The sequence below is a fragment of the Miscanthus floridulus genome, chromosome 15 (genome assembly GCF_019320115.1).
Source record: "Miscanthus floridulus cultivar M001 chromosome 15, ASM1932011v1, whole genome shotgun sequence".
Taxonomy (NCBI): Eukaryota; Viridiplantae; Streptophyta; class Magnoliopsida; order Poales; family Poaceae; genus Miscanthus; species Miscanthus floridulus.
Window position 1 is genome coordinate 31,862,714 of NC_089594.1, and position 6,000 is coordinate 31,868,713.

Genomic DNA, 6,000 nt, shown 5'->3' on the forward strand with positions numbered 1-6,000 from the left:
ATGACTAAGGCTAATTTGGTCTCTAAGTCATAGTTATAGTGTAAGTCATCACTTTCAAGTGGTATGTTTGACCTAAGTTGAACTATGTCATAGAGTGTTTGCATGGCAAAGGACCCTTAAGCAAAGTTGTAGTATTTGATTAGAGCAACAATTTTTATTTTTGGGTCATGAGCTAATTCAGTGCCTAGCTTGGTCATTTTGAGCTCACAAATATCAGCAAAACACTATTTTTGGCACTTGGAAAAATTCTAAGTCCTAACTGAGTTAACAGTTTATTATGGCTGACTTGGTGATGAATTAACTCCATAACCGTTGCGAATTAGGAGATGGTTTCTAAAGCAATGTTGTAGCCCATACATAGGTCTACAAATTTTGTTTTTGCGTCGTACACTAAATCGCCATGGTTGAGGAGCTTAGAGGTGTCGAAGTCACCCTATTAGACCTGAGATCGGGCTCTGATGGCCGCTGCATCGCGCCGTGTCGTGGCCGACCGAGGACAGCACCTGGCCGCTGTGTGGCCACCGCTAGCCAGCGTCGGGCCCCCATCGTAGTGTGTTGGTGTGCGCTTAAGGAGAACCCACGTGTCTCATTTCACTCACTCCAGTGCGCTTCCTCCCTCTCCACTGCTCTCTCTTGCTCTCACCGCGGAGCTTCCCTCACCGACACGCAACCGCACCGCTCCACCATCGCCTAGCGCCCATGCCACCATACCATTGCCATCTCTATCTTGCCAGCAGCTATGCCGCCTTCCTCTCCACCTCCTAGACATAGCCGCAGGGCTAGATAAGCTTCGGTGAGGGCAAAATCGCCATTCTTGCCTCGCCGGAAAGCTCAGCTTCCATGGCTGCCTTCACGGCGAGCTCGCTGCTGCTCGGCTCGCATGTGCATTCCTTCTGCTTCCTCACATTAGGGCTTGGTTAGGATATGTACTAGCTCGTGGCATTACATTACCATGAACAGTAGCCTCGCTGGTGTGGAACACGATGGTCCGCACCGCCAGACTATCACCGCCGTGTCACCGCGCACGTGGCCGGATCTCGTCGGAGCATCTCGCCTAGCATAGGTAGTCGCAATAGAGTCGCTTGGTCACTGGGGATCTCGTGCGCTTCTTGCCGGGCCTTGCCGTGGCCTGTAATGGCTGGCATACCTCTACGCAGCACCGCCGTGCCGCCATGGCCGGCGACGAGGTAGCTCCGATGCATCCGCGTTGCCACCAAGGGTATCAATCGACGCGGGTGAAGGTGTAGAACACAACGGTGAGGTTGGTTAGACCGGAGAGCTCACCGTCGGTGAGATAGCGCTGGTCAAACATGGTCCTCTATTTCGGCTCACTAACGTGTGGGGTCCTCTGACCCATGGGTCCCTAATGTCAGTGAGAACAGTTTAGGGTTTTAGTTTATTCTTTTCTAGATTTTGTGCTAATTTTGAAAAATCATATCTAGGGCTAGGAATGTTCAATTTTGGTGAACCAAATTTTGTTGGATTCCTCACGAAGTGTAGTATTTTATAAAAATATGAAATGTACAGTTCTTGTATTTTTATAGGTGAATAAAATATAGCTAAATAAGTGCTTTTTGAATGTTTACAATATTGTAAAATGTATATCTTGAGCTAGAAAAGTGATAAAATTGTGATTCCAATTTTGTTGGTCTTGTATTGACATGCTCTAGCTATGAAGAATAATTAACTTGCTGTAAACTTAATTGAAGTAGGGTATTTCTATTTATCTATTAATAAATGGTATTTTCTAAGGAAATTTGTAGGGATAAAAAAAATAAGTAACATATGGCCATGCAAATTTTTGTACAGTAGTATGGCACTAGGTTGAAGCTAAGAAAAATATATAATCTGTTGTTTGACACTTTTCTATAGGGTTAACTATTTTCACTAAAATAGACGTTGCTAGCTTGTCATTTTTGTAGAGGATGTTATACATGTTCAAATGGTATGGAATTTTTACAGTAGTCTATTGGGAGCACTTGGAAGCCACATTTGTTATATGTTTGTTATTTCACCTAATTATCTAATTAAATTAATAAAGGCATTTGAATGAATAGTTTGGGCTTGACCATTATGGTTTCTTGGGTGTATTTGATATTCCTGAACTTTTGGTATGTTTGGTGATGTCCAATTTTGAATGCTTATATGCAGTAAAAATATTATTGCTCTATAATTCAATCTAAAGGTGTTTTAGAATAGATTCTGTTGTTGGGTATGTTACATAGTAATAATGATGTTTACTGTAAAAATGGTTAATAACAAAGTTGTAGATAACTTCTTCATCTATATTGTGTCAAAATTTCAGAGCAATAGGCCAAATGGTTTAGGAGTTATAGCTGTTTAAATTTGGTCTCCCGAAATACTTGTTTTCTGGAATTTCTGGACAGAGCTGGATAGATTGCCTGTTTTGGTTGGGATATATTTTGAATTAGCTCTTGGTGATTAAATAAGAGTTGTAGAAAATTTTATAAGCTTTCCATAAAGTCCAAGATCACAACATTTGGATAAGCATAACTATAGTTATGATGTAAACTTGTAACTGTTATGTGTAGCTTAGAAATTGTCTTGTGTAGAATATGGGAAGTGAATAGAGAAGAGATATGCACCTACTCAGTAAACAAGAAGTTAGCATTGTTATCATTATGTAACTTAACATCATTATCGCAGCATATACATTCCCTTATCACATAATCCATGATTCTTCTTATGCATTCATGAGACTTACTTATGCATATGCATGCAATAGGTGCAACCGAGGAGATCACGTTGGTGGAACTCGACGTCAATCCACAGGAGGAGAACCAAGAGGTGCAGCACTAGGAGGTTCCCAGAGAAGGAGAGCCTAAAGCCGATCATCTTCCCGAGTGCCCGGATCACCAGCCTACAACTTTCGTGAAAGGCAAGCCCCGAAGCATTATAAGTCTCCCTACTTTATTAATGTCACCTAAAGTTATTCGTATTGATGCATTACGTGATAGGAGTTGTTTGGAAACAATTGCTTCATATTACCTTCCCTTGTCCAAAAATATCTACCATGAATCCTATTTAAGTCTAGGAACACTTATTATGCTTAGCTATGCTTAGACTGGTAGAAGTCGGGTGATTTCCTATCACCTGCGAGCTATAGGTGATAACTTGATCACGGTTGGCTATATTGTGTTATCGTGGAACATAACCTGATGATGTTGAATAATTGGAGATTGGGTGGAGTCTTATGTTGTGGTAATCATAGTGATTCCATCTATGTCGTTTAAGGACCGGTCGTTGGAGGTCATCTTGTCATGTTGAACGCATGCCTCTCACATAGTTGTCCGGATAAGTTGTTTGGACCGCAAAGCCGAGTAGATCAAATCAGGCCAGGGACATGAGCAGTTAAAGTGCACACCCTGGAGGCAGTAAGGATGTGCGGGGAGCCAATGGCGTAATCCCAAGGGTGGGTTAGAGTCCCAAGCCTCCTGGCAGATTAGTTGTATCTTTGAGGGTGCGGCGCTGTCTTACCCGCGATTGTACTTGAGTTGTCCCAAATGTGACCTAATGCAACCTCGATGGGGGAAGTATGGGTGTGTGTTAGGAATAGTTTCCTAGCTCGGTAAGAATCGATTCGAATCGTTGTCTCTCCCAGATAGTTAGAACTTGACAGGAGTACGCTTCATCGTAATAATTGATGGAAGTGTTGGTTATGAGATTATGCAAGAACTCAACTAGATATGGTTATTATTGTGATGACTTAATGGTGCCAACATGTTTGGCATAGGATAGTTGCGAATGTAGTATGAGATAGGATTAATAACTGATGATTCACATTTTGAAAGATATTGGACAACTTATGCTTTTATGCAAATAAAGTCTACCAGCTCTACTGATAAAGCCTTGCATACTCCTTGGTGTCTTAGTATGTTAGTTGATGATGTGTAAGTCTAGCTGAGTACCTTCTCGTACTCAAGGTTTTATTCCCATTGTTGCAGATAATGTTATGTACCACGGCTACTGTAAGAACTGCTTTGCTCTTGTAGTGGATGAGGAATAGGACCATGGGCATGGTCATTCTGTATATCATCTCACCCTTGTGCTTTTGGTTGGAGATGACTATGAAACTGGCTTTGTTTTAAACCATGTGTGATGTTGATGTTAAACTACTTTGCATCCGCTACTTTAAACTTGGTTTGTAATAACTATGTGAACTCCAATGTATGTGAGATATTTGTGAATTGTGATGTAACATGTGATTGGTTATGTTGAATCATGTATGATCTTGGCTTGTATGTTGGTTGAATCGAGATCCTTCGCAATACTCAATGGACCATCGGATTTATATGGGCTCAAGTGTGATGGTTTGACTGCCTTGGTGGTTGCTATTGTACTTGTGCTCTTATAAATTGGACGGTTCTATGATAGGTGCTGTGGTTTTGAAAAATTATTTGGTTTTTGGTCTTTGTGACCTAATCATTCCATTTGTGATTATAGCTCTCATTGACTGTTTGCTTGGCTAATCAGAACTAATATGATTTTCTCAAGTCCATAAACTCCTATGTGTCTCCAAGTCTCTCAAGTGATCAAAATCATAAGAGTGATAAGTTTGGAAAAGAGAGAAAAGAATCATGAAATCTTGGATAAGAAAAGAGGATATTCGCATTTTGGATCAAGAATAGACATTCATTTGGACTAAGTGTTAACTAAGAAGGGGTTTGGAATCAAGAAAACAATTTTTGGATCAAAACGTGGCAAACCCATAAATACTGGACTTGTCTGGTAGGCCAACTGGACATGTTTGGTATGCATGGGGGTCTTATACCACCGCACCCTTTTGGTCTATTTCCATTCTCCACTTCCCTTTCTCTACCGCAACACACAGCCACCCCTCTCCTCTTCCCAAAATGGCTACCGAGTGAATCAACTAGAGAAATGGGGCAAAGGAGATTGGATTGGAACTCTTCCCCATCAAGATTAAAGGCTGCCCACGTTGGATTTCAAATCCTTTCCTCTTCTTCTCTCTCAAGGTACCTCAATCTCGAACCATGTCCGGTCTACTTGTTGGTGCTTCATTTGCAAATTCCTTCGGTCCAGTTGCTTCATTACCTGTCTAGAAGCAATGGTTAAATTTTGGATTGAAATGGATGAAGATTGAGTCAAGGGGCCCTGGTTAGGGTTGCTGCTCGCACCTACCGGACATGTTCGGTAGGCCTCTCGGACATGTCTTATAGGAGAAAGCAGTGTAGGATTTCTGCACCGCTTGTTCAGTCTATCTCAAGAGTTATAAGATATAGATTAGATAATTTGTTTTATGTCTTTGCAAACCTAGTAACCAATGTATGGTGGAGGTGCTTGCAAAAACATGAACAAATTAAATCTTATCTATAATTGCAACATAAAATTATTCTTGGACATGCTTCTAAAGTTCAATCGTGAAATTATTTGGACACAGGGCAGTAGCCATGAGTCAGAGCAGATCAAAATTTATCAATGATCCAATCACTGGTGAGAGGAAGAAGGCAAGGTATGAGTAGCAGCCTATCAGGAGGTTTGATAGAGTCGCTTTCACTATAGCTCCTTAGTATGTAGAGGGTTTAGGTAGCTCCTCAGACACTAATACATATGAGTGTCAAGCAGCAGCCGATGAGTCTAGATAGAGGAGTGCTAATAGAGAGTTAGGTGATGAGTATGATGACCAAGAGTAGGAAGAAGAAGAGATAGAGGAGGAGCAGGCACCTCCAGTATTCCATCCACCTCTGCAAGGGCAGACGGTACCTCCTATGAAGTTTGGGCCTCTCCAAATTTGTCCTCCTAGTCTGTTGCCAGCATATGTTCCTAGAGTGGATTATCATCATGGTAAGGGTGCAACTAGGAGGGCTAGGATTGAGAGGAGAGTGGATCCTAGGAGTCTGAATAAGATTCCCTATGACTATAGGTTTTGGACTATGTTTCACTTGGATTTCTATAGTAGTGTGATCTTGTCTAGGACTCCAGTTGTTATTCCTTCTTAGTGGATTGACTGCAGCACAC